At 38.8% G+C, this 27,846-nt stretch overlaps 1 protein-coding gene and 1 long non-coding RNA gene across 38 annotated transcripts in view; one reads left to right on the top strand and one right to left on the bottom strand.

Moving 5' to 3' along the window:
• The window catches only part of LOC115218249 (neuroblast differentiation-associated protein AHNAK), a 500,913-nt gene that overhangs the window by 253,418 nt on the left and 219,649 nt on the right, over positions 1-27,846 (top strand). The gene's annotated exons all lie outside the window — the stretch shown is intronic.
• On the bottom strand, positions 137-17,064 carry LOC118765744. The gene is made up of 3 exons (XR_005001616.1): positions 16,962-17,064; positions 4,608-4,639; positions 137-331 (listed from the first exon to the last, which is right to left on the bottom strand). It is a non-coding gene; the product is annotated as an uncharacterized LOC118765744 (long non-coding RNA).

Raw genomic sequence — 27,846 nt, 5'->3', positions numbered from 1 at the left:
TACACAATCTCAAAATTTAAAAAAATAACAATCCAAGATCTTTTTGGAAAAATCATTTTCTATTTCTTTTATTTTGGTGGCAGCTGCTTCAAGTAAGGATCATCAAAAGTCTTAAAGTTGGTGCCGTGTCATGCTGTTTACCTTTCAGAGACTCATACAAACACAAATGCAACAAAATAAACAGTTGTGAAGGTCATAGACCTCTTACTCATTCTCTCTCCTTCGCTCTCCTTCTTTCTCTCATTATCTCTTCATATGTCCTTTCTCTTCTAGCCTTCTCACTCATTTTTCTGTTGCTTTCTCATTCATACATATTCTAAGACCACACCCACTGTAAATTTAGATGCCTCTCCCTCTCCCGCACAGCAAAGATGCAGCTGGTTGCAAGCACCACCATGAAATCTTATAACACACATTCACACCTATAAGATTTGATATTGTGTGATTAAACCTTTTGGTATTCATCTGTCCAAGACTACCGCTGGTTCTATGATACAAACTTGTTGTTATTAAGTGATCTAAATTTAAATTGTCCTTCAAAATTTCCTTTAACTCATTAACGTATCCGATTACCCTGTCAAATGTTATGCTTATTTATTCACAGTGTTCTGAATTAATCCTGTATTAGCTCACGGCTTTGAGATTTCGATAAGGTGATTGCTTATTTTTAGAATGACATTGTAGGATAGGTGTGAGAGGCTGGATCTTGCTAGTTTGAACATGAATCAGGTAGAATATTTGAGCCATAAATGGCCAGTTTACAATTTTATTCTGGTAGACCCCTATAGCCATTTGATGTTTAACCCTTTCGTTACCAACCCGGCTGAAACCGGTTCTGGCTCTGTAGTACAAATGTCTTGTTTCCATAAGTTTTGAATTAAAATCTTCCACCAAACCTTAGTCACAACTTATGTTCCTAACAACTAGCTGAATGATAACTAAGTTATTTTACTAAATTCTTTGTTAGATTTAAAGTAATTGAAAGAAACACGGAGAACCTCAACAGAAATATGGCAACAAAAGGGTTAAAGACTAGTTTTATAGATTCTTCTTTCAAAATTCCTATTTTATCTATCGTTTATTAACTTGTGTCAACTGAACTATGTAAAATGTCAGAGAAAGAAACCTAACTGTGTTACTTGCAATAGATATATCTAAAGTAAAAAATTTTCATGGACCTTTAATATACTACTGTAGATCCTCAATTTACTATAGTGCTTGCATGAACCCCAAAAATCTTATATGGTGCTCCAGGGGTCACGTGGACCCCAGTTGAAAACCACTGCACAAGACCATAAATGCACATCAATGTCATTGACAAGACATAGACCATTGACCTCTTCACTGGTCAATGACCTTATCCTATCAACAAGGCTGTAGCCAGTGCCACTCCCTCTTGGCCCAGTAAGAATAATCACACTACACCATAAACACACATCAATGCTATTGACAAGATCATTGATCTGTTCACTTGTTGCTTGGTATTCTGTCAGCTCAGCCATCCATGCCCTCACACAAGAAAGAAAGAAATTACTTTGTACATGCTCTCTAAATATAGTTTGCAAACAGTAACAAAAACAAAAAATCTATAGTTGTTGCTGCCCAAATTTTATTGAAGCAGCTTTGTTCTTTAAATTAGTTCATTTCTAATTTGTATTGGAGAAATTTGACAAATAAGAAACTTTTTGTGCATACGTTCCAGATTGGAAGGTTGTGTGTTTGAATAACACCAGTCATAATTACTTGTTTTATGCATATAGTAAAGTGGTTAGTGTTAGGAAGGGCATCAAGCCATAGAGACCATACTGAAGCTAAAATGGAGCATGATGCATCCCTGGGGCTCATCAGATCCTTTCAAACAATACAACTCATGCTAGCTAGAGAACAACATTCTTTTGCATAGATGTAGCAGTGATGGACACCTCTTGCAACAGGTGTTAAAAGAGCTTACTACCTACACTGGCACATGCCTCTCCAGAGTATCCACCTACCACATCCACTCTCAAAGCATTGGTCAGCTCAAGGCTATAGGAGAAGATACTTGCACACAGTGCTGTGCAGTGGAACTGAACTCAAAACCAAATGGTTACGAAGTGAGCTTCTTAGCCTCAGAGCCCAGAAAATATAATAGTTTAATTAATGATTTACCTCATTCAATGATGCATTGATTAAGAATTGAATGCCACAGCCACTCACATATTGATGTAAATATTTTCCAATGATGTTTGTATGACTGTGCAGTAAAAGGTTTGTCTCTTAACCACATGGTCACAGGTTCAATCCACTGCGTGGCACCTTGGACAAATGTCTTCTACTATAACCCGAAACTCACCAAAGTTTTGTGAGTGGATATGATAGACAGAAACTGAAAGAAGCCCTGTGTGTGCGTGCGTGCATGCACATGCGTGTGCGTGAATGAAGACAGCTGCATCAAGAGGTGCCAATCACTGATTGTGGAGGGAACATGTGGAAGGGGTAGACCCAGGAAGATGTGAGACGAAGTGGTGAGAAAGGATCTACAGATGTTGGACCTCACAGAGGGAATGACAAGGGACCAAGACTCCTGGCAGTTTGTGGGGTGCTGCAGAAGACACATCAAGTTAAGTAAATATGTGGTTGTCTTTGCATAAAAGGCCTCTCCCCTGCATCCCTCTCCCCTGCATCCCTCTCCCCTGCATCCCTCTCCCCTGCATCCCTCTCCCCTGCATCCCTCTCCCCTGCATCCCTCTCCCCTGCATCCCTCTCCCCTGCATCCCTCTCCCCTGCATCCCTGCATCCCTCTCCCCTGCATCCTCTCCCCTGCATCCCTCTCCCTTGCATCCCTCTCCCCTGCATCCCTCTCCCTTGCATCCCTCTCCCCTGCATCCCTCTCCCCTGCATCCCTCTCCCCTGCATCCCTCTCCCCTGCATCCCTCTCCCCTGCATCCCTCTCCCTTGCATCCCTCTCCCCTGCATCCCTCTCCCCTGCATCCCTCTCCCCTGCATCCCTCTCCCCTGCATCCCTCTCCCCTGCATCCCCTCCCCCTGCATCCTCTCCCTTGCATCCCTCTCCCCTGCATCCCTCTCCCCTGCATCCCTCTCCCCTGCATCCCTCTCCCCTGCAATCCCTCTCCCCTGCACCCTCTCCCCTGCATCCCTCTCCCCTGCATCCCTCTCCCCTCATCCCTCTCCCCTGCATCCCTCCCCTGCATCCCCTCCCCCTGCATCCCTTCCCCTGCATCCCTCTCCCTTGCATCCCTCTCCCCTGCATCCCTCTCCCCTGCATCCCTCTCCCCTGCATCCCTCTCCCCTGCATCCCTCTCCCCTGCATCCCTCTCCTCCCCCTGCATCCCTCTCCCTTGCATCCCTCTCCCCTGCATCCCCTCCCCCTGCATCCCTCTCCCTTGCATCCCTCTCCCCTGCATCCCTCTCCCTTGCATCCCTCTCCCCTGCATCCCTCTCCCCTGCACCCTCTCCCCTGCATCCCTCTCTCCCCTGCATCCCTCTCCTGCATCCCTCTCCCTTGCATCCCTCTCCCCTGCATCCCTCTCCCCTGCATCCCTCCCCCCTGCATCCCTCTCCCTTGCATCCCTCTCCCCTGCATCCTCTCCCCTGCATCCCTCTCCCCTGCATCCCTCTCCCCTGCATCCCTCTCCCCTGCATCCCTCTCCCCTGCATCCCTCTCCCCTGCATCCCTCTCCCCTGCATCCCTCTCCCTTGCATCCCTCTCCCCTGCATCCCTCTCCCCTGCATCCCTCTCCAGCTGAATATTCCCCAATCTTGCAGGCTCAACGATGCTAGTACCACATAAAAAGGGCCCTGTGCCAGTGCTGCATAGAAGCACCCACTACACTTTGTAAAGTGGATAGCATTGGGAAGGACATCCAGCTGTAGAAACCATGCCAAGACAGACAAATGAAGCCCAGGCAGCAGCTCTTCAGCTGATCATCTCCTGTCTGACTGTCCAACTCATGCCAGCATGGAAAAACAGACGTTAAATGATTAGTAAATTAGAAGAGTAGTAGGTATGTATGTATGTGTGCATGTGTGTGCAATTATATATATATATATATATATATGTATGTATTTGTGTGCATATATATATCAACACTGGTGTTGATGCAATTGACTCATCTCCCCTTCCCCTAAGCTGCCCTTGTGGCAAAAATCTGAAATTATTATCATGGTGGTGATCTGGCGGAGTCGTTGGTTTGCTGGGCGAAATGCTTGGCAGTATTTCACGTGTTGCTACATTCTGAGTTTAAATTTCACCGAGGTCGACTTTGTTTTTCATCCTGTTGGGGTCAATAAAATGAGTACCAGTTGTGCACTGGTGTCGGTCTAATCAACTCATCCCCCTCCCCCAATATTGCTGCCCTTGTGGCAAAATTTGAAACCATTGTATGGGCAATCAACTTCGTTTATGTTAATTTTTACTCATAATTTAGCATCCAACTGGGAAATGGCTGTCACAAACCAGTACAATTTAAAAAATAAAATTATTTAATATATTTTGCAATAAATTAGTAATTTGATTGAACTAGTTAATGTGTCTCATTCATAATATTCAAGTCATCTTCCGATAAAAAAAGGAAAAGAAATAGAAAAAAAAAAAAATGTATTCTCACTTTACGAAGATTCACTGCATTTCAAGTAATGTCTGGAAGAAATTAAGAAATTCTATTGAAAAGACAGTAAATACAAGAGAATCTGAAGATTTAGTGTCTGGCAACATGATTGTGTTAATAATATCGATTTCTTACAAGTAAGTGTTACGTTCAATTATGTCTGCCTTACACAATAGCAATGAGTCAAGTTACCCTCACACTCACACACATACACAGGTGTGGGTGTGTTTTTCCATATTATATATATATATATATATATATATATATATTAATATTTAGCTGAAGCAATAGAGTGACTCAAGAGGTGGGAGTTTTGTGCATTAACCCTTATCAAACACTCACCGAACCTCTAAATATATTCTTTTATTCTTTTATTTGTTTCAGTCATTTAACTGCAGCCATGCTGGAGCACTGTCTCTAGTTGAACAAATCAACCCCGCAGGACTTATTCTTTGCAAGCCTAGTACTTATTCTATCGGTCTCTTTTTGCAAAACTGCTAAGTTACAGGGATGTAAACACACCAACATTGGTTGTCAAGCGATGGTGGTGGGGACAAACACAGAAACACACACAAATTTACGTATACCCACATACACACACACACATATATATATATATAAAAACAGTTTCTGTTTACCAAATCCACTCACAAGACTTTGGTTGGCCCGAGACTATAGCAGAAGACACTTGCTCAAGGTGCCATGCAGTGAGACTGAACCTTGAACGATGTGGTTTGTAAGCAAGCTACTTACCACAGAGCCACGCCTGCGCCTATGGTATATATATATATGAAAGGTAAAGGCCCTCTTCGGTCATGGGTTGCACTTAGAAAGTTGCCTTCCAAGACACATATCCGAGCAAGGTTTTTTATGGATGACCAGGAGTTTCCCATTCAAATAAGCCTCCCCTCTCTGTGTTACTGATGTTATTCCAAGAGGAAGACAAGCAGTTTGGCACCAGTGACATTGTAACGCATTTCTAGAGCTTAGCGAACTGGAGTAACATGAAATAAAGTATCTTGCTCAAGAGTACAACACATAACGCAGTCTGGGAATCAAACTCACTATCTCATCTTTGTGAGCCCAGTGCTCTGACCACTGGACCACATGCCTTCATTACATATATATATATATATATATATATATAAAATGGAGAAATTGTACATCATCATCATAATTTAACATCCATTTTCCATGCTGGCATGGGTTGGACGGTTTGACCAGGGTCTGGGAAGCCAGGAAGCTGCACCAGGCTCCAGTCTGATCTGGCAATGTTTCTACAGCTGGATGCCCTTCCTAATGCCAACCATTCCGAGGGTGTAGAGGGTGCTTTTTATGTGCCACCGGCACAGGAGCCAGTCAGGTGGGAAACGGCCACGTTTGGTTGGTGCTTTTTACGTACCACCATCACGGGAGCCAGTGTTTCTACAGCTCGATGTCCTTCCTAACACCAACCACTGCATAAGTGTAGTGGGTGCTTTTTATGTGCCAGCGGCACAGGGGCCAGAGAAGGCTGGCAACGGCCACGATCGGTTGGTGCTTTTTACATGCCACCGGCACGGAAGCCAGTCAAGGCAGCACTGGCATCGGCCACATTTGGATGGTGCTTTTTACGTTCTACCGACATGGGTATCACAGCTACAATTTCCATTTGATTTTTATTTTGATGTTGATGTACTTGACTAAAATGTATAAATGGATGATGAGTAAAGCACAGTTTCGGTTACCTGTTGTTATCCGAAGATTTCTTGCAGGGACCTCGTAGTGGCGGTTGGGGTAACAGTATTAATAAAAGAGGAGATGGGATGTGGAATAGACTTTATTGGGTGCAACACACGTTTCAACCGTTTCTGGTTCTCTTCAGGTACATCAATAAAAATGACTGTGATTAAAAAGTTTGCTTCTCAACCATATGGTTTCAGGTTCAGTCCCACAGTGTGATACCATGGACAAGTGTCTTCTATTACAGCACTAGGCTGACCAAAGCCTAGCAAGTGAATTTGGCAGGGAGAAGCTGAAAGAAGCCTGTCTTATGGGTGGATAGATGTGTGTGTGTGTGTGTGTGTAGGCATTGTTACATCATTACTGCATAAACATGGTATTTTCCTGGCTGGAACATCTTTCACCAAGAAGCTAGAAATAGAACAACAACAATATAAACGTGGCTGTGTGGTTAAGAAGTGTATTTTGCAACCACAAGGTTCTGGGTTCAGTCTTATAGCACAGCACCTTGGGCAAGTGTCAACTCTTATAGCCCCTGGCCAACCAAACCCTTAATGAATGAATTTGGTAGATGGAAACTCTGTGGAAGCCCTTTATGTGTGAATATATATGTGTGTGTGTTTGTGATTTTGTTTGTCTCCACCCTCACCATGTCAACCAATGTTGGTTCATTTGTGTCCCTATGATTCGCAGTTCTGTAAAAGAGAGTGACAGAATAAGTACAAAGTTGAAAAAGTAGGTACCTGGTCGAGCTGGTTGACTAAAACCCTTCAAGGCAGAGCTCCAGCATGACCACAGTCCAATGACTGCAACAAGCAAAAGATAAAACAATAACAAAACAACACCAAAGAACAAAAACCAAATTAATCAACCTCGAGAGAATTTGAATACTAAACGACATATACAAGGTTATATGACATTATGTCATTCCTGCCAAATCATTGCCTAAACGGCATTACAAAATAATAATAATAATAATAATAATAATAATAACAATAATAATAATAATAACAATAACTAAATAACTAAATAGAGAAATAAATATACTTGAAGACCGTTCAGTTGTTTGTACTCATTTTCATGATTCAAAAAAAACAGGTATAAAATCTTTAAATGATCCATAAAGAAAACTGACTACTGCTGCATTTCTCAGCCTATAATTCTAAAGTTCTGGGTTCCTTTTGTCTTAAACCTGTCCAACCGGTTTCTCGTACACTACAGAGTTCTCGCTGGAGACTTGATTTAATTTGCATCAATAGAGAATCATAATGCAAAGGAGGGGGAGGAGAAAATATACAAATTGTCTGAGCTTCTTTTTTAACTAGTTTGAAAAAGAAATATTTGTACATGCAAACATACATGTACATGTGTGTGTGAGAGAGAAAGAGAGAGAGAGAGAGCATGTGTGTATGTGTATATATGTAAAATATGTATAATTGTTTGAATAAGAGAGTTCATGTTTCTGTGTGAATACATATATACTTTATGTACAAATATATATATATATATAATACATATACATATGTGTACGTACGTATGTGTATATGTATTATGTATATATATATATATGTGTGTGCGTACACACACTCACATTCATATATATTTGTATATATGTGTGTGTGAGTGTATATTTAGTTATATATATATATGTGTGTGTATGTATTTAGTTATATGTATTTAGTTTTATATATTTAGATATGTGTGAACATTGTAAAGTATGTATGTACTTATTCACACACACCATTTTTATATAAGTGCATATATATATATATATATTATATATATATATGTATTCATAATGCATGTGCATGTAGGCGTGTGTGTGTGTGTGTATATATAATATTATTTTTATAAGCCCATATATATTGCTCTCTCTCTGTATATATACATATATATATATATATAGATATATATATATATATATATATATATATATATATATACATATATATATATATATGTGTGTGTGTGTGTGTATTTCTGATGAAGAGCTCCGCTCGAAACGGGAAACCCTCTTACTTTTCTTTCCTTTCCTGAGCGTCCAATAACACTGTACTTATTCCACGTCCTCGCGTTGTTGGTTTTTCTTGCTTGTTCATGTTTGGATTGATTAATATATATTTATATAATATATTTATCATTATTTTATAAGACTATACATATATTATATATATATATATATATATATAGGTGTGTGTGTATGTGTGCACGCACATATATATATATATATATATATATATATATATATATATATATATATATATATATATATATATAGGTGTATGTGTGCACGCACATATATCATCATAATCCTCATGTGTCTGCTTTTTGGACTGGCATGGGTTATCCTGATCGTTATACTGTGTGTCAATTCGGATTCAGAGATCCTGCTCTCTTTAACCAATCAGAGGACTGAATATTGCTCAAGCATGACATGTTTGATTGGACTTATACCATTAGGCACTCTTCCTATCACCAACCACTGCAAAGAATATACTGGAAGCATCTCTATGATGGCACTGGCACCAAAGAGGTTGTCATGTCCTCAGCAAGATAAAAGGGTCCTCTTGACCCTACACCATGTCTTTTTTGTTTACTAACATAAAATAGAAAAAAAGATCATCATGGTTGTTTTAACATATATTTTTCCATGCTTGAGTTGGTCGGACAGTGTTTGGAAGCAGATGGATGCTCTTCCTATCACTAACTTTTACCCATTTCCAAGTAAAGTAGCATTTCTCTATCTCCAAACATGATCTTCACTGAAAACATTGGAAATGACTGACACTGCTTGTATGACAGTGATACTCATTTACAATCACCAAACAATGTCAAGACAAGGAGACACAAACATACACATATACATGTGTGCATACGTGTGTATGTGTATATATATATATATATATATATATGTTCTTTTATTCGTTTCAGTCATTTGACTGCGGCCATGCTGGAGCACTACCTTTAGTCAAACAAATCGACCCCAGGTCTTATTCTTTGTAAGCCTAGTACTTATTCTGTCAGTATCTTTTGCCAAACCGCTAAGTTATGGGGACAAACACCAACATTGGTTGTCAAGTGATGGTGGGAGGACAAACACACACACACATATATGACAGGCTTCTTTCAGTTTCTGTCTACCAAATCCACTCACAAGGATTTGGTCAGCCCAAGGCTACAATAGAAGACACTTGCCCAAGGTGCTACACAGTGGGACTGAACTCAGAACCCTGTGGTTGTAAGCAATCTACTTACCACACAGCCACTTAGTTTCTGTTGTTCAAATTCATTCACAAGGCTCCAGTCTGACCAGGGCTATAGTAGAAGACATTTGCCCAAAGTGGCATACAGTGGAACTGAACTCGACCCCCTGTAGTAGGGAAACAGACTTTTGACCCATGCACTCATATCTGTAGCTCTCATAAAGGAATTGAATTGTTTATATATCAAAAAATGTATATAAGTCAAAACAAATTGTTGGTTTTGTTAGTTTTTTTAAATAATTATGTTATATTTCAGTTTTGGATTTGGTTTGCAAGATTCTTTATGTGAGTTTGTGTGTTGAAGCATAATCTGTTGTGTCTAAGGAGAGTCACTTTCTTTTCGTGCCTTATAATTTAACACACTCACAGGTAAAATTTCCACTTATTCCTTATTTTTATTTTCCTAAAAGACACAATGAAAATTTTAGGAAAATAAAAATAAGGAATAAGTTTTATTTTAGGAAAATAAAAATTTTACCGGTGAGGATGTTAAATTATAAAGCACAAAAAGAAAATTACTCTCCCCAGACACAACAGAATATCATCATCATCATCATCATCGTTGTCGTTGTTTAACGTCCTCTTTCCATGCTGGCATAGGTTGGACAGTTTGACTGAGGGCTGGCGAGCCAGAAGCCTGCACCAGGTTTCAGTCTGATCTGGCAATGTTTCTACTGCTGGATGCCCTTCCTATGATGGGAGACTGAGACCTTTTGAGATATGCTGTGATTGAGAAGACCCAGCAACTAAAGTGAGATCACATATACGAATGTCCAGCCCAGTTAAGAGAACCCTGATGCATCGTGTGACATTTGCTTCAGAAAACCTGTTGAGTCAAGTAAAACCAATATTGTAGCTGTTGCCAGTACCTGCTGATTGGCTCCCGTACTGGTGACATGTAAAAAGCACCATCCGAATGTGGTTGATGCCTATTCTGCCTGACTGGCTCCCACGCTGGTGACATGTAAAAAGCACCTACCAAACGTGGCCAATGCCAGTACCCCCTGACTGGCCCTGTGCCGGCGGCACATAAAAAGCACTATCTGAATATGATCAATGCCAGGCCCACCTGACTGGCTCCTCTGCCAGTGGCACATAAAAATTATCCACTACACTCTTGGTGTGGTTGGCATTGGGAAGGGCATCCAGCTGCAGAAACATTGCCAGATCAGACTGGAGCCTGGTGCAGCCGCTGGTTCTCCAGACCTCAGTCAAACTGTCCAACCCATGCCAGCATGGAAAAACGGACTTTAAACGATGATGATGAAAATCCCCATAAACATCAATAACTGCCTCTACACTGGGTCAAAATCGTTTACACACTTGGATTAAGTGGTCCTTGTTCATATCCAACATGACTCAAATTATGGCATCTTTCAAAGAATCTTTGGTGCTATGGGGTTGTTCATTGACATTTTTATCAACGAAGTTCCATACATAGTAGTCCAGTGGATTAAGATCTGGAGAAGTAGGAGGCCAAATGTTGGGTGGGTGATGTGATAATGCAAATTGTTGGCCCTCCATTCTTGTCATTTGAGCTTTGTGTGATGGTGCAGAATCATGTTGAAAGACATCACGCCTTTCATTGCATACACTGTTGATCCAAGGCTTAACAACTTTATCCAGAACCTCAATATACACAGCAACATCACCCTAAGGCCTTGTGGAAAAAGTGAGGAGGCATCACATGTCATTCATTGCTAACAACCCCCCAAACACTTGCAGGAAATTGTGTGTGCATTACTCTTGGAATCTCAGAAGGGTCTGCACATTCTTCTTCTAGTTTTCTGGTCCTGGACAAAGTTTTTCTCATCTGAGAAAAACCAAATCGTACCATCTTCTGGTGGATTTTTAAGTTTGTTCAAAAGTATCTTGGATCTGATTAAACGGTTTTCTTTTGTTTTTGTTTTTTTTTGACAAGAATTGACTTCTCCTCATCAAATAAGATTTGTATTTTGATGCACAACATTTCTGATTGTTTTTTCTGATACACAAAATTTTTTCCCAATTGACTTCATTGATTTTCCTGGATTCTCTTCACTGTTTTGCTTAACTTCCTGAATAAATTCAGGTGTCCTGATAGAATCAGAGCATTTGGACTGTTTTTATGTTTTGATACAGGTAATATGCTTCCATCTTCTTTATCTAAGCCACACTGAATCTTGTGGACAAAAGATCTTGCAACTCTCAGAAAATGAAAAATTTCTAAATCCCCATGCTTAACCTTCAAAGCCACAATCACAGCATTCCTTTTCATTTCATTAGTAAGCATATGGCCCGTCGTTGTTGTTTTCTGAAATAGAAGCCAAAATAATGACTAAAAATGCATGTGCCTTCAAATACCGTCTGCACCCTATATATATATATATATATATAATAATAATAATGATAGTAGGAAATATAATTCCAAAACTTACAAGGAAAAATTCAATTTAACAATTTAAAATCAAATTTCACAATATATAATATAAGTATATAATTTAGAGAAAAATCTCTATGAAACAATTCAATAATGAAAGATGTTATTTACACCAAATATAGAAAACAAACTATAAAAACCTTATTCTAGAAATCAATAAAGTACACTAAATAGTAAATAGTAGTAGTATGTATGTATGTATATGTGTGTGTGGTGCATAGCTATACTTGAGAAGACATGCCCACCACAACAGAACTGAGATCCTAAAACCAAGGTGTCATGTAAAAAGCACTAGTGTGGGTGCTGGTGCCATTTAAAAGACACTGTTTATGGTGCCGCAAAAAGGCACCCAGTACATTCTGTGGAGCGGTTGACATTAGGAAGGGCATCCAGCCATGGAAACCAAACTAAGACAGACTATGGAACCTCGTGAGGCCCCTGACCATGCCTGTTCCTGTCAAGCTGACCAACCCACGTCAGCATGGAAAATGGACATTAAATGATGAGATATATATATTTGCACTTCAGCAACAAATTTATTAAAATGGAGTGTGTGTGATTATGTACATACTCACACATACTTGTATGTACATACGCACACACTCACATGTATTCACACATGCTCACACATAAAATGGATGAACCAGCACCAATTGTAACAAAACCAATTAACTGGGGAGTAACAAAGATCCCTGGCTGCCATGAGGGAACTGTTGTGACAGACAGCATGCCACATTACAACTTCAGCACACACACACACACACAAACATACACACATATACACTCTCACACATGTGCACACACATACACACACACTCACACATACATGTATACACACACATACATGTACACAGACACAATCACACACATGCGCACACACTCACACACATACACACACACATACACACACACATACACACACACAATGACACACATGCGCACACAATCACACACATACACACACAATCACACACATACACACACAATCACACAATCACATACACACACAATCACACAATCACATACACACACACACAATCACACAATCACACACATACACACACAATCACACACATACGCACAAAGGCTAGATATACAAACAGACAATACCACCAGAGCATATGGTGCAATATAACAAAATACAAATGAAACATCTGTTCTCAAATTACGATTGAGTTTCACCGCATTTTTGAAAGACATTAATATTGATTGTATATCTGAAATTGAAAACATAAAAAAAACAATTCTATGCTAATTATTTAGAAATAATAAAAATAATGACTTCCTGTGAATTACTGATAATGCTATCAAAATCTTTGGTCTAAGTTCTAATTCTAACCCCCAATCCTCATTGGCAACAGTGATACAAATTACTCTTTAAATTCTTGCTACATCATCATCATTGTTTAATGTTCTTAATGGTCACTTATTCATGCTTGCATGAATGGGATTGTTCAAGCAGATTGTCTATTGCTGGATGCCTTTCCTGTTGCTCACCTGTTTCCAAGGTAATATTTCCTCATAACCTGACATCCTTTACACAGACAACTGGAAATGGACAATGCTTATTTACAACCATCGAATGATGTCAAGGAATCAAACTCCTGCCCTCACGGTCGTGAGCCAAACGCCAAAACCCCTAAGCCATGGGCTTTCACTGGTTCCAAAAAATTCACAGTGATATATATAAATCATCTTCATATTCTTTGTAAATGAAATGAATGCCAGAATTATTGACACCAAACTTGGGGCCCACAGCAATGAAGCTTCTACCATTGCATATTTTCTTGATCATCTGTTGTGAAAGTATTCCAACCACCTCCAAGGGACTAAAAGTGGACTGACACATTGCTATAAAATAGAGCACTGTGAGCAGTTGGAAAGCAGTTCACTGTGAGCCATCAGCAGAGAGCGGTTAACCTCATGTAACAGTAATCGCATTGTGTTGTGTGAATATTTTCTTTTCCCCCCCACTTTGTTAAACACCAGGATATAAAATCATCTCTACCCTTTCCTGTAAAGAACACACCTGTTTGCATCATTTGTTAGGATCAAGCACCTTCATAATTTTTCTGTTCACTTGTCCCATGTTGTTATGGGCTAAAAATCAGTATAAAAATATATATATAGGTGTAGGAGTGGCCATGTGGTAAGTAGCTTGCTTACCAACCACATAGTTCCAGGTTCAGTCCCACTGCGTGGCACTTTGGGCAAGTGTCTTCTACTATAGCCTCGGGCCAACCAAAGCCTTGTGAGTGGATTTGGTAGACAGAAACTGAAAGAAGCTCATCGTGTATATATATATATATATATATATATATATATATATATATATATATATATATATATATATATGTATGTGTGTGTGTGTGTCTGTGTTTATGTCCCCATAACTTAGCAGTTCGGCAAAAGAAACCAATAGAATAAGTACTAGGCTTACAAAGAATAAGTCCTGGGATCGATTTGCTCAATTAAAGGCGTGGCTCCGGCATGGCCACAGTCAAATGACTGAAATAAGTAAAAGAGTAAAAGAGCCTTGCAGCACAGTCATATAAACGCAAGCAGTGGTCAGTACATCCTGGGTAGCTGAGTGAGCGTTGTGAGTAGTTGCTGGTACAATGTTATGTAGTCCAAGCAGAATCTTCCACTGACCACTTACCCACATCATCACAGATCAATCCTTGTTAAGTGAACTTGGTTCACAATTGAACGTACCATATTTTTCCAGAGCAGTGATGAATGAATCAGTGATTAACAAGGCTACAAGCATAACATCTTCCACTCAAAGAAATCGGACTAGGAACGACTTCAAGCCACCCAAAATAATGCATCTGCATTGTGTGGACTTCAGAAAAATTACATACCTACCTCTGATCTCATTGCTAGAGCCTGAAACCAGGTCAGTCTGTGGAGCCAATATCTCCAGCAACTATTGGCTGTTGTAGCTCCTCGCAATGGCCATACAATCACTAACCGAAATGTCTATAGATGTTAGTAACAACATGGAACACTTCAGCAAAATCAATGGCAGCAACCACTCCAATAACTTAACAAATTACATTATAGGTAACTTGGATGTAATAACCCTTTATACATCGGTCAATATAATGATTTTGCTGTAAGGAAGTCTGTGGCGATTATTTACAAAAATGATGAAATGTTTTGCAATGTTGATGCCAGTGGGCTGGGATATTTCATAAAACTCACCTGCAATAATGAATACTTAACCATTTAACATTTAAACTAGCTGTAACCGGCCTAGATGTTCTACCTGTTTTGCATTCAAATTGACCGCATCTGACCCCTCTCACCTACCCCACGATATCATTCTAAAAATATACAATCATACATTGAAAATCTCAAAACTATGAGATAATGCATGATTATTTCAAAACAATCTGAATAAATATTAAATTTGATTGAATATCCTGAATGTTAATGGATTAAACAAATAATCTGAATGTTAATGGATTAAACAAATATGATTTAAAAGAAATTTTGGATCCATTAAACCAGAACAAGGTAGATTATTCCACCAATATATCAACTATGAAAAAAAAATCTAATAATAATTTGATTGAGTGCTGAAAGGAAAAGACTAAAACCACCAAAAATGTGGGAACTATGATGAAATAAGAACATATTGTTCTCATTTGAACAGCAGATATTGTTGGTGCCAGCCTGAAAACGAATGACACCAAAGAATCACTTGTTGAAGTGTACTAAATCTACAGGAGTAAGGTGTGGCCATTGTAATTGGTGTTACAGGAGACTTAGCTGTTCTTTTCATGGTGTGTGGGAGTGACTGGGAGTGACGAATATCAAACAGGGATCCATGTTTGTGGTAATGAATACTTGGTATGTTATCAACATAAACCTTGTGATTTAAGGAACTTAGAACTGAGATGTAGTCCACTAAACTAGTTCAGGTGGGGGGGCAGCTCTGAACAGTTGTTGTCTCGGTCTATAATGGCCTGTCGGGTGCTCCGTCAGCATGGGCAGGCAGAACAATAACTACAATGATGTGTGTGTATTATATATACACACATATTCATACATACATACACATATATGTGTGTGTGTATATATATATGTGTGTATATATATGTGTTTGTATATATATGTGTATCTATATATCTGTGTGTGTGTGTGTATATATATATGTGTGTGTGTATATATATATATATATATGTGTGTGTGTGTACACACACACAAATGTTTTGAGGAGTGTATAAATACAAACATTCATACATACACACATGCATATCCATATATACACTTACATATATATATATTTACACATCCACACATATACACATACATCTATGTACACATATGTAGACATACACACACACACACACACACAAAATATATTTGGATGCAACCAGAGACTCGCTGACTATTGTGAGATTTCATTAGATATGCCCACAGTTCACCTGAAATAGTGACAGGTAAAAGAGGAAAAAAAAAGCTGTCCCAGTTAGAATGGTTGGTTGGCTGTTTGACTTTTGACACAGTTAATGGTAAATGTGCCAAAGAAGCAAAACCATGGCTGGCTTGTCGGAGTGGATAAAATATATGACAACCAACCAACCAGCCAACCAACCGGCTGGAAATTCATCTCCTATCGTTAATTTGTTTTTCTTAAAATCTGAATTAGCTGATATCATGACAGTTATCTCCCTAACTTGTAGCTATAAGAATTTTAAACATGCTCCTGAAGGGAGTTTCTGTCTTCTCATTGCAAAGATAATGTCAGTTACTTGAAGTTTTACTGCTCCACTATATTAAATACCTGAGATTCTACAACATCTATATTTAGCATGCATAACATTACGTAGAGGTATTTTCCTATAAGCCTACATATATATATACATGCATACATATATTATATATGTGTGTGTGTGCATGCACACATTCTACAGACAAGACAGATAGATAGAAACTTACTGTACAGTTATATTATTATATTACTTCTGACCTTCTGTGTCATCTTTGACAATGTGGCTTGTGTCTGACATTTTACACAAGTCAGAGAAGTTATGTGGCTGCATTGACACACAAGGAATGAAAGCAGCAAGCGAGGAACAGACAACATCAAGTGTGTACCAAGTGCACATGTCTTTTTTCCCCTTTTATCATCAATTACTCTGTTTTTGTGGAATGTCAAGACATTGTAACCAGTGGCTGTGTCATGTGTGCACCAAGTGCCCATGTTTCTCTCTGTTATCAATAACTCAATATCTTGAGCAGTATGGTATGTCAAGATGCAATAGGAACAGAGGATATTTGAGATATTAGAGGACTAAAGTCAGAACTAATCACATTGATGTATGGTGTCAGTTTAAAATGGTGAGAGTACACCTACGTGGCATATGTTGGCAATGAAATGCATCGGGTTTTTCAGTGGCATGCCCCATAGACTTTTATATTTGTGTAACTTTGTCCGTTTTTTTCGTCCTTGCTTTTGTATACATTCACTGCTTTCTTCCAAGGAATCTAATACTCTTAGCTTAGTTTTTCCTTGGGGCTGGCCAGATTGGAGCAATCTCGAGAATAATCAGCCGAAATTGCGAGAATAATCTGGTGCTTGACTGAGGAAAGAAAACTTCGAATGACCCGTCCTTGTTTTCTTTGTATCGTCTACCTGGATGTTTTGTTGTCCCTTTTTTGCATCACCTAACTGTCTGGATGTTCTTGTCCCATTTTGTATTATATATATATATATATATATATATAAGAGTTAAGGAATGGACTAGACAAGATCTGGGCTAAATATGTTTCATAGCGCAAGAAAATTGATTGTTATGATCATTCAGAGAGTGACCATTAGTGTCTCTACAGATACTGCTTTTGGCCATTTGGGTCTGATGAGTCGCATATGCAGTTAAGTGATTTACAGGTGCGAAACCAGTGGTCTCTCTCTCTGACTGGCCACAACAATCAAGTTCCTAAAAATATACACATATATATGTATATATGTATTCCTCCATGTGATTGGCTTGAAGAATTGTTAAGATATTAAGATAGTTTTCTTAACATGAAACCAATGATAGCCTTAATACACATTTATATATGTATATGTGTGTGTGTGTATATATATATGACTTGCTGGCTACTTTTTTCTGTTTATAAAGGTATTTTACCCAACCATCGAAGCTGTTTTCACTGTTATTATTCCGTTGCATCCAAGATTTCCTTCATTCCTAAAACACCAACTCACTCAATGCTCCACTGTTTGTCTACAAAAATGTTCTCACATTGCAAAAGCTATTATTTATCTTTATAAAAGATAGGATCTGTTGTCAGGGGTCGTTTAGCTCAACGGTACAGAGTTCTGAGCTGGAAATGAGTTTCATTCTTTGTAGCAGGGTGCTGGCCCCTTTTTTTTCCTGCCTATAAGGGCATTTTACTCTATCCTCTAAGCTATTCTCCTGCATTCAAGATTTCCTTCATTTTTAAAATTTGTATCTCAACAGCATCGTCATTTAATGTCTTGTGTTCCATAGATGCTGCTGTGTCTGCTTTGGTATAGTTTCTATGGCTCAGTGCCATTCCTAATGCTGACCAATTTTGAGCATGCACTGTTGCATTTTTTTTTTTGTACACCTAGAAATTTCCTCTCCAAGGTACAAATCCAGGCAAATTTGTTTATGGAAGACCAGCAGTCGCCCATGCATACCAGCCTCCCCTCTCCACACCACCATTGTTATCCAAGGGAGAGGCAAAGGGGCCAATACAGCTTGGCACCTGTGATGTTGCAACTCATTTCTACAGCTGAGTGAACTGGAGCAATGTGAAATAAAGTGGCTTGCTCAAGAACACAATATGCAGCCCGGTCCAGTTTTCAAACTCACTACTTCATGATTGTGAGCCTGATATTCTAACCACTGAGCCATGTACCTTTATATATATATAAAATAAAATGTTTCCTTCTCAAGCTATGCCAGGCTCATAAAGACCAGTTTCCTAATTTCAATGGGATGTATATTCCTTACCTGGATGGGACACCAATCAGTCACGGGATTACTCATTTCTGCCAGCTGAGTGGACTGGAACAACAACAAAAATGAAGTGTTTTGCTCAAGAACACATGTCGCCTGGTCCAGGAATTGAAATCACAATCTTATGATCATGAGTCCAACACCCTAACCACTAAGCCACATGCATACACACACACACACGCACACACACAATGAGCTTCTTTCAGTTTCCATCTACCAAACCCACTCACAAGGCTTTGGTTGGCTTGAGGCTATAGTAGAAGACACTTGTCCAAGATGCCACGCAGTGGGACTGAACCCAGAACCATGTAGTTGGGAAGCAAGCTTTTTACCACACAGCTAAGCCTGCATCATTGAGTACCACATAAAAAAAACACCATTCGAGCGAGGTCATTGCCAATACCACCTGACTGGCCCTTGTGCCAGTGGCACATAAAAGCACCCACTACACTCTTGGAGTGGTTGGCATTAGGAAGGGCATCCAGCTGTAGAAATTCTGCCAGATCAAAATTGGAGGCTGGTGCAGCCGTCTTGTTCACCAGTCCTCAGTTAAATCGTCCAACCCATGCTAGCATGGAAAGCGGATGTTAAAACGACGATGATGATGATGATATTTTACACTTGTGAGAATCTACCCATCACTTTATAAGGTATATATAAGAGGTGGTGCTGAGCTTTAAAAGTATCGAGAAAAGCCTGGTTGCAGGTCCCGTCTTTGGAGTTCTTTTACAGGACTTAGAAAAACTGAAGGCCCACTGCAATAAGTGTGTGAATATGAGAGGAGGGGAATATGTTGAATAAAATCATAATTAAATGATCCTCTTGTATTTTCTTTTACCTAAAGCCACAAACTTTTCATTACCCGCTTGTATATGTATGTGAATGTAGAATGCTGCTTTCATATTTGTTACCTAGCTACCTACCTGCCTAGATAGATAGATCAAATGGATAGATAAGGTAGATAGATATTGCTTATGAATTACTGCTGCCTTCGCATCGGTTACACCACACATGAATACAAGGGATTGTCACATACACACCCACGCACACACACACATGCTCACACACACACACACACACACACACCACACACACACAACTAAACTAGCTTGATTTTAAAGGTTTCTTATTGTCAGAGAGTTTCAGAAATTACTGGGGAGAAATGGAGCATGACTAACATGAAACTGATAAGCTGAAGAGACAAGTAGCAGAACTGACTCTCTCGCTCCTTCTGTTTGTATATTTATATCCTCCACCACCACTGCCCCCTTCAGTACATTATACTACTAACACCAATATTATAGGCAAAATACATACATATATATTCATCATCATTTAACGTCCGCTTTCCATGCTAGCATGGGCTGGACGATTTTGACTAGGGGCTGGCAAACCAGATGGCTGCACCAGATGGCTTCAATCTTGATCTGGCAGAGTTTCTACAGCTGGATGCCCTTCCTAACGCCAACCACTCCGAGAGTGTAGTGGGTGCTTTTACGTGCCACCAGCACGGGGCCAGTCAGGCGGTACTGGCAACGACCTCACTCGAATCTTCTACACATGCCACCGGCACAGGTGCCAATAAGGTGATGCTGGTAACAATCACGCTCAAATGGTGTCTTTTACGTGCCACCAGCACGGAGGCCAGATAGCCGCTCTGGCAACAATCACGCTCGGATGGTGCTCTTTAAGGCAACGCTGGTAACAACCACGCTCGAATGGTGCCTTTTAAGTGTCACTTGCATGGAAGCCGGTTTCTTATATATTAATATATATATTGTAAGAAACATGAATCTGAAAGAAGCAGCACACTCTAAGATGTAGAGCAGTATATATTAAAAATGGGGAAGGCTGGTTTTCGGGATCACCTTAGGTTTTCTATTCATAACAGGTTTGGCTTTATGGCATATCATCAGATCCCAAAAACTTGTTGGCCCATGACCTCTTGAAAATACAAAGAGGTAAATGCCTCGCTCAAAGGTATCAATTGGGGATTATCTCCCTTTGCTAATGGCTCTTGACTTCCGGCTGTACCAGCATCTTGTGGGTTCCAGAAGGTTAGCAGGAACCTCCTAAAATGTAAACATGGCCTGAACATCTCCATCCAGAGTTAAGGATGTTCCTTGGTTCATGCAAGGATTCTCGTGCGTTCAGCTATGCATAACTTGCAACACATCGTCCCATTGATGTAGAGTGGGAAAAACACAGATACAAAAACACACACACACACATATATATATGCATATATATATATATATATATATATGACTGTTTTTCAGTTTCCAACCACCAAATCCACTCACAAGGCTTTGGTCAGCCCAAAGCTACAGTAGAAAACACTTGCCCAAGGTGTGACAGTGAAACTGAACCCAGAACCATGTGATTAGGATGCAAGCTTCTTACCACATAGCCATGCCTTAGAAAAATCCTTATTTTAGTCACTAAAAACTTGTAGATTCCTTGCGCATTTAGCAATTTTCCCCTATCACTACGACACAAATACATAAGGGTCTATGTTTTGCTTATGTTGAATCCTGTGGTGTGTTTCAGGAGGGTCATTATGCCAACAATAAACACAAACACTGATTCTATTTCACTTCTTTTATTATTGAGTGAGAGAACAGTGCATGCCATCAAAGTGGCACTCGGGTACAAATATACAAAGCCCAATATATCCATCATGACTTCCCATTTGTTAAGGGTACACCAGGCACATACCTCACAACCATATGTGCATGGCATGGTGATTTCATATCAAGATAAACAGCTTGTGGGACCCAGTTAGAATTTTCTTCAGTGGGAGTAGACCATCCCACTCAAAAGGTTCCTGAATAAGGTTTGTTTAAAGACGATGAATGAAACACCCATGTTTCCAGAGGTGAATCATTAAAATCCCAAAGAATTCCTCTCAATACATGGCCATGATGTTCCACAACTCTTTCTGCTCTTGATCAGAAATGCACAAATTGTCAGCCACTAAGGGACATGTTCAACTGGCTACGGTCAATCAACTGACAAACAAATCTGTGGAATTATTATTATTATTATTATTATTATTATTATCATTATTATCATTATTATTATTATTAAGGTGGTAAGCTGGCAGAACTGTTAGCATACTGGACAAAATGCTTAGTGGTATTTTTCCCATCACTACATTCCGAGTTCAAATTCTGCTGAGGTCAACTTTGCCTTTCATCCTTTCTGGGTCAATAGAATAAGTACCAGTTGAATACTGGGGTTGATGCAATCGACTCATCTCTATCTCTCCCAAGCTGCCCTTGTGGGAAGAATTTGAAAGAATTTTTATTATTAAGGTGGTGAGCTGGTAGAATCATTAGTGCACAGGACAAAAAAATGCTTAGTGGTATTTTGCTGATTGCTTCACTCTGTGTTCAAATTCTGCCGAGGTCAACTTTACTTTTCACCCTTTTGGGGTTGATAAAATAAGAACAAGTTGAACACTGGGGTTGATGTATTCGACTCATCCCCTCCCCTAAATTGTTGCTCTTGTGGCAAAATTTGAAACTATTATTATTGTTAGTATTGTTGTTGTTATTAAGATGGTGAACTTACAGAATCATTAGAATTTTGGATCAAATGCTTAACGGTATTTCGCCCGTCACCACGTCCTGGGTTCAAATTCTGCCAAAGTCAACTTTGCTTTTCATTCTTTCAAGGTCGATAAATTAAGTACCAGTTGCATAGTGGGGTTCATGTAATCAACTAGACCCCACCCCACCCCAAATTTCGCCAGTTAACTAATTGATTGCTTGATGAACCGAGCTGACTGATTGACTGGATGATTAATCAAAGTCGTTTTCTTCACCATTTGCAACCTCAACAATGATGTGCTCTCTCTCTCCAGGCCTGCTTTGAGGGCATGTCATTGATGAGCTTTCAAATACTGATGAAAGGGCTTCAGCAGACCTAACTGATTAACTGTCTGAAAGATTAATCAAACAATTGATTAATTAGTTGTCTAAATGTTTAACCACTTGACTAATGATAATAAAAAAAGTGAAATACAACCAGTGTGTGTGTTTATTATTGGCATAATGAATCTCCCAAGATACAACAGAATAATGTCATAATGATTTCTACTTTTAACACAAGACCATCGAAAATTAGGAAGCCTGTGATGGACTGGTGTCCTGTCCAGGGGTAAATATTTGCTCTCTGAAAACCAGGAAACGGGCCCTTGAGTTTGTATGACTTGGGAAGGATCTTTATACATAAATTAGAAACATTTGTTCTGGTTCTTTACTTTCTGAGTCCAAATCTCGCCTAAGGTAACTTTGCTGTCCATTCTTTTAGAGTTCATAAAATAAAGTTCAAACAAGGACTGGGGCTAATGGCATTGGTTAAACCCCTAAACCTTAAAATTGCTGGGGGTTTTTGCCTAAATTAGAAACAATATTTCTTGTTCCTTATGTTCTGAGTTCAAATCTTGCTAAGAGTGAATCTTCCTTTCATCAATCCAGGGTCATTAAAATAAAGTACTAGTCAAGTACTGGGGTCGATGCTATCATCTAACCCCATTCCTCTAAAATTGCTCATGTTGTGCCTTAAATAGAAACTATTATTTTAAGACCCAGGTCAGCTCTGATCAAACAGATCTATAATCAATGATACTCAATCCATAGCCATTCCAAAAGTGTTTTTATGGTAACTAGAAATACCTAAGCCAATGTTTCCTCCTTTTCAATGATGGTAAAATGTAATTGGTGGCAATAGTAGTGGGAAGAATTTGGCTGCTATTTCTAGCAAAAGGAGTGACCATGTAGTGGTTCCTTTATTGGCTCATTCTTGATCAAAATAAATAAGCTGTGGGGCGTAATTCCGTGAACAATTTAACCTAGAAAAATTTTGGATTTGTGCCTATTCAAAAGAAATCAACAAACTTTGTTGTCGATGTTATTGTTGCTGTTGTACCTAATAAGCAAAAGAATAACAAAATAATTATGCTTTGCTTGGTAATAATTACAGAACTTGTGAGAGTCTGTGATTATCCATGTATGTTAAAAATGCATTAAATATGTTAAATGTATCAAAGAGAATGTGTAAAGTACTTTCGTTTACAAATGTAAACACAGAGATAAATAAATACATAATTATTCATGGCTATGTGATTAAGGAGTTTGCTTCACAACCATATGATTTTGGGTTCAGTCCCACTCTGTGTCACTTTGAGCAAATGTCTTCTTTTATAGACCTGGCTAGGCTGTCTTAGCAGCATCATAGACCCCCAGGCAAATCGATACACTGGGCCTCATAGTATTTATTGAGAGAAAGCCGCAGTATACATAGATTAGATTTAGGACCCTAGCCACATGAAACTTTGGGAAAATCAATGCACTAGGCCCTACAATATTTGACAGCAAGCACAACATACATAGATAAGATTTGGCCCCTAAACCCAAAAGGCTCCTGGGTAAATCAATGCACTGGATCCTGTAGTATTTATTCATTGATGTCAAGCCACAACATACATAGATCCAATTTGGACCCCTATGTCTGTGTCGTGTAGTACCCAATACATTCTGTAAAGTGGTTGACATAAGAAAGGGTATTCAGCTACAGAAACCATGCCAAGAATGACAATGGAGCCCAACACAGCCCTGCAGCTCATTGGTTCCCTTGTCAGACCATCCAACCCTTGTCAATATATATATATATATATATATAATATATATATATACACACACACGCACACACAAATATATATATGTGTGTGTGTGTGTATGTATGTGTATATATCATCATCATTTAATGTCCGCTTTCCATGCTGGCATGGGTTGGACGATTTGACTGAGGACTGGCGAACCAGATGGCTGCACCAGGCTCTAATCTGATCTGGCAGAGTTTCTACAGCTGGATGCCCTTCCTAATGCCAACCACTCTTCTCTGAAGACTGCCTTCTGTTCAGCTCTCTTATGCATTTTTTACTACTGCCTAGGACAAGCAAAGGGTTAACAATGTTCCATTAGAAAGCAACCACAATATCATATCGTATTTAACAATATTCCATTAGAAAACTAACCACTTAATTAGACTATAGTCCATCAGGCAGACAAACATGTCCAGCCAGCTGTATATTTTTGTTTCTATGGTTATTTTTCTAGATCTGTCCTAGACATGCTGGCATAGGTTAGGCAAATTTATTATTGCAGCTTTGTTTTCTAGCTGGATGATTCGCTTTCTACTGACCCACAACTGTTTCTTAGTTTCTTCTTTTTTCTTTTTCTTCGACTAATGGATATGTTATTACATACGTCTTCAAAAGGCCTACAGCCAGTAGATAAATTTGTTGACAGTGGGGAAATGGCAACAATGTCACTGCTTGTAGATCAGTGATTTTCAGGGAAGCACAAGTATAAACACACACACACACTGAACTGCTTTCAGCTTCCATTTACCAAACCCACTTAAAAGATTTTGGTCAATCCCCACTGGACAAAGGAGAATGAACACAGCACTACATGGAATGGAAGTGAATTTCATAACCACTTTGGCATACACACACACACACACACACACACATGCATATGTATACACCCACAGACATACATTTTCTCTGATTTTTAGCAGTCAGTGCATCAAAAATCTCATGTTGTGCAAATTTTATTTCCTATGACAAAGCTAGATGTGCAATGAATATGTAATGAATCTCATTGTTAATTACTGCGTTACATAAGGAGACAAATCTTTTGTGTACACATGCACACATTGCAGAGGAAACAGTTATATGTAATGTTTTATATATATATCATTATTATTATTATTATTATTGTTCTTTTTAAGCAGCAGAAGTTATTGATTGACTCAAGGCCTGAGAGTTGCTCTGTAAATATATACTCATGTTGTGAGTTCTATTTTCCTGTCACCAAGCCCATATATATATATATATATATATATATATGTATATATATATATATATATATGTATTATATATATATATATATATATATATATATATCTTGGGTTGTCTGGAAAGTTCGTGCCGATTTATAGTAGCTTACCTTTCAACTTATTTTAGAACATGGTTGAGTCCATAAAATAGGATTTGACGACACTTCCATTTAGAGCACAGTTTAAGCTATCTTTTCGTGGAAGAAGGTTTATGTTCCTATAACCTGTGTTAATTTTGTAACCCTTTAAAATGGAAGATAAGAAAGTTCATTTTTGGCATTTGATGCTTTGGGAACCAGACAAAAATTGCTGCAGCTCGGTGGGATGTGTTACCCCACATTCCATATTCACTTTAATAATAGGTATATTCTATCAGGCCTGACCTAGAGCCAAATAATAAAAACATGTAGACTCTTACACTTACATATATATCCTTTATTTTTTACTTGTTTCAGGCATTATAAGGCTGCGGCCATGCTGGGGCACCACCTTGAAGAATTTTTAGTCAAATGAATCAACCCGTGTATTTCTTCTTTTTTTTTAAGTCTGGTACTTATTCTATTAGTCTCTTTTGCCAAACCACTAAGTTATGGGGATGTAAGTACACCAACACCAGATTTTAAGCAGTGGTGAAGAACAAACACACACACACATGGTAGACTTCTTTCAGTTTCTGTCTACCAAATCTTCTCACAAGGCTTTGGTCATCCCAAGGCCATAAAAGAAGACATCTTCCCAAGGTGCTATGCAGTGGGAGTGAACTCTGAATCAAGTGGTTTGGAAGCAAGCTTCTTTCCACACAGCCATGCCTCAGCCCATACAGCCATACTTGCACCGATATATATGCACATAACACATACATATGTACATACTTTGACAGTAAGTATGTCTGTCTGTGCATGTCCTACATGTGCATTTATGCATATCAATGTTCTTATTGATGGTGGGTGGTGAAATGTATAATATAATAAAATATAAAACATGCAAGCTAATACAGAACCCAAACCCAATGACACATAAATATGCACAATATACAGAGAAATAGTGCATATGGGACACAATACCTATAGAATAAAAAATTTGAAACCACAAAACACTACCCACACTAAAAGCCCACTGGGCTGTTGCTGGATTGTGCAGTGAAAGCATGCAAAGAAATGCAATAACACTGCTGAATAATAATAATAATAATAATAATAATAATAATAATTTAAAAGGATTGACGTAACTCTTCACAAAGGTAAACTAACAATATGAAGAGCACAATGTGATTGCTGTAGATATTTCATTGGTTGAACGATATTTCGACAGCAAACCTGTCTTTATCAAGTTCAAAATGAAAAGTGATAAAAATTCAAAATTATAGAAAGTCAAATCCAAAATATGAACGAGAGCAACCAGTGTCCACACGTTGATGGAATGACATCATCAGTCTTCAAAGTTCAAGTTTACAATTGGTTAAGGTTGATTTTATGATGTTGAACTTCATGATAAAGGTAGAGCTAGAAATGCAATTGTCACATAAGTAAGAGGTTTTAAACAGGAGCAATATATTCGAAATTGGTAAAAACTAAAAATTCTCAAGGATAAATTAAATTTATTATTGTTACTGAATATGGACAAACAAACAATCACAACTAAAAACAATACCTCCACCTTCGCTAAGGCGGAGGTAATAATGGTTTCAAATTTTAACACAAGGCCAGCAAATTCAAGAGCAGGATAAGTCAATTACATTGACCCCAGTGCTTAACTGGTATTTATTTTATCGACCCTGAAAGCATGAATGGCAAAGTTGACCACAGCAGAATTTGAACTCAGAATATAAAGACAAACGAAATGCCACTAAGCATTTTGCCCAATGTAGTAACGATTCCACCAGCTCACCGCCATAATAATAATAACAATGATTTCACATT

This window comes from Octopus sinensis, linkage group LG13 (genome assembly GCF_006345805.1).
Source record: "Octopus sinensis linkage group LG13, ASM634580v1, whole genome shotgun sequence".
Lineage (NCBI taxonomy): Eukaryota > Metazoa > Mollusca > Cephalopoda > Octopoda > Octopodidae > Octopus > Octopus sinensis.
Note: the sequence above shows the minus strand (reverse complement) of the source record. Positions and strands in the feature narration are given on the sequence as shown.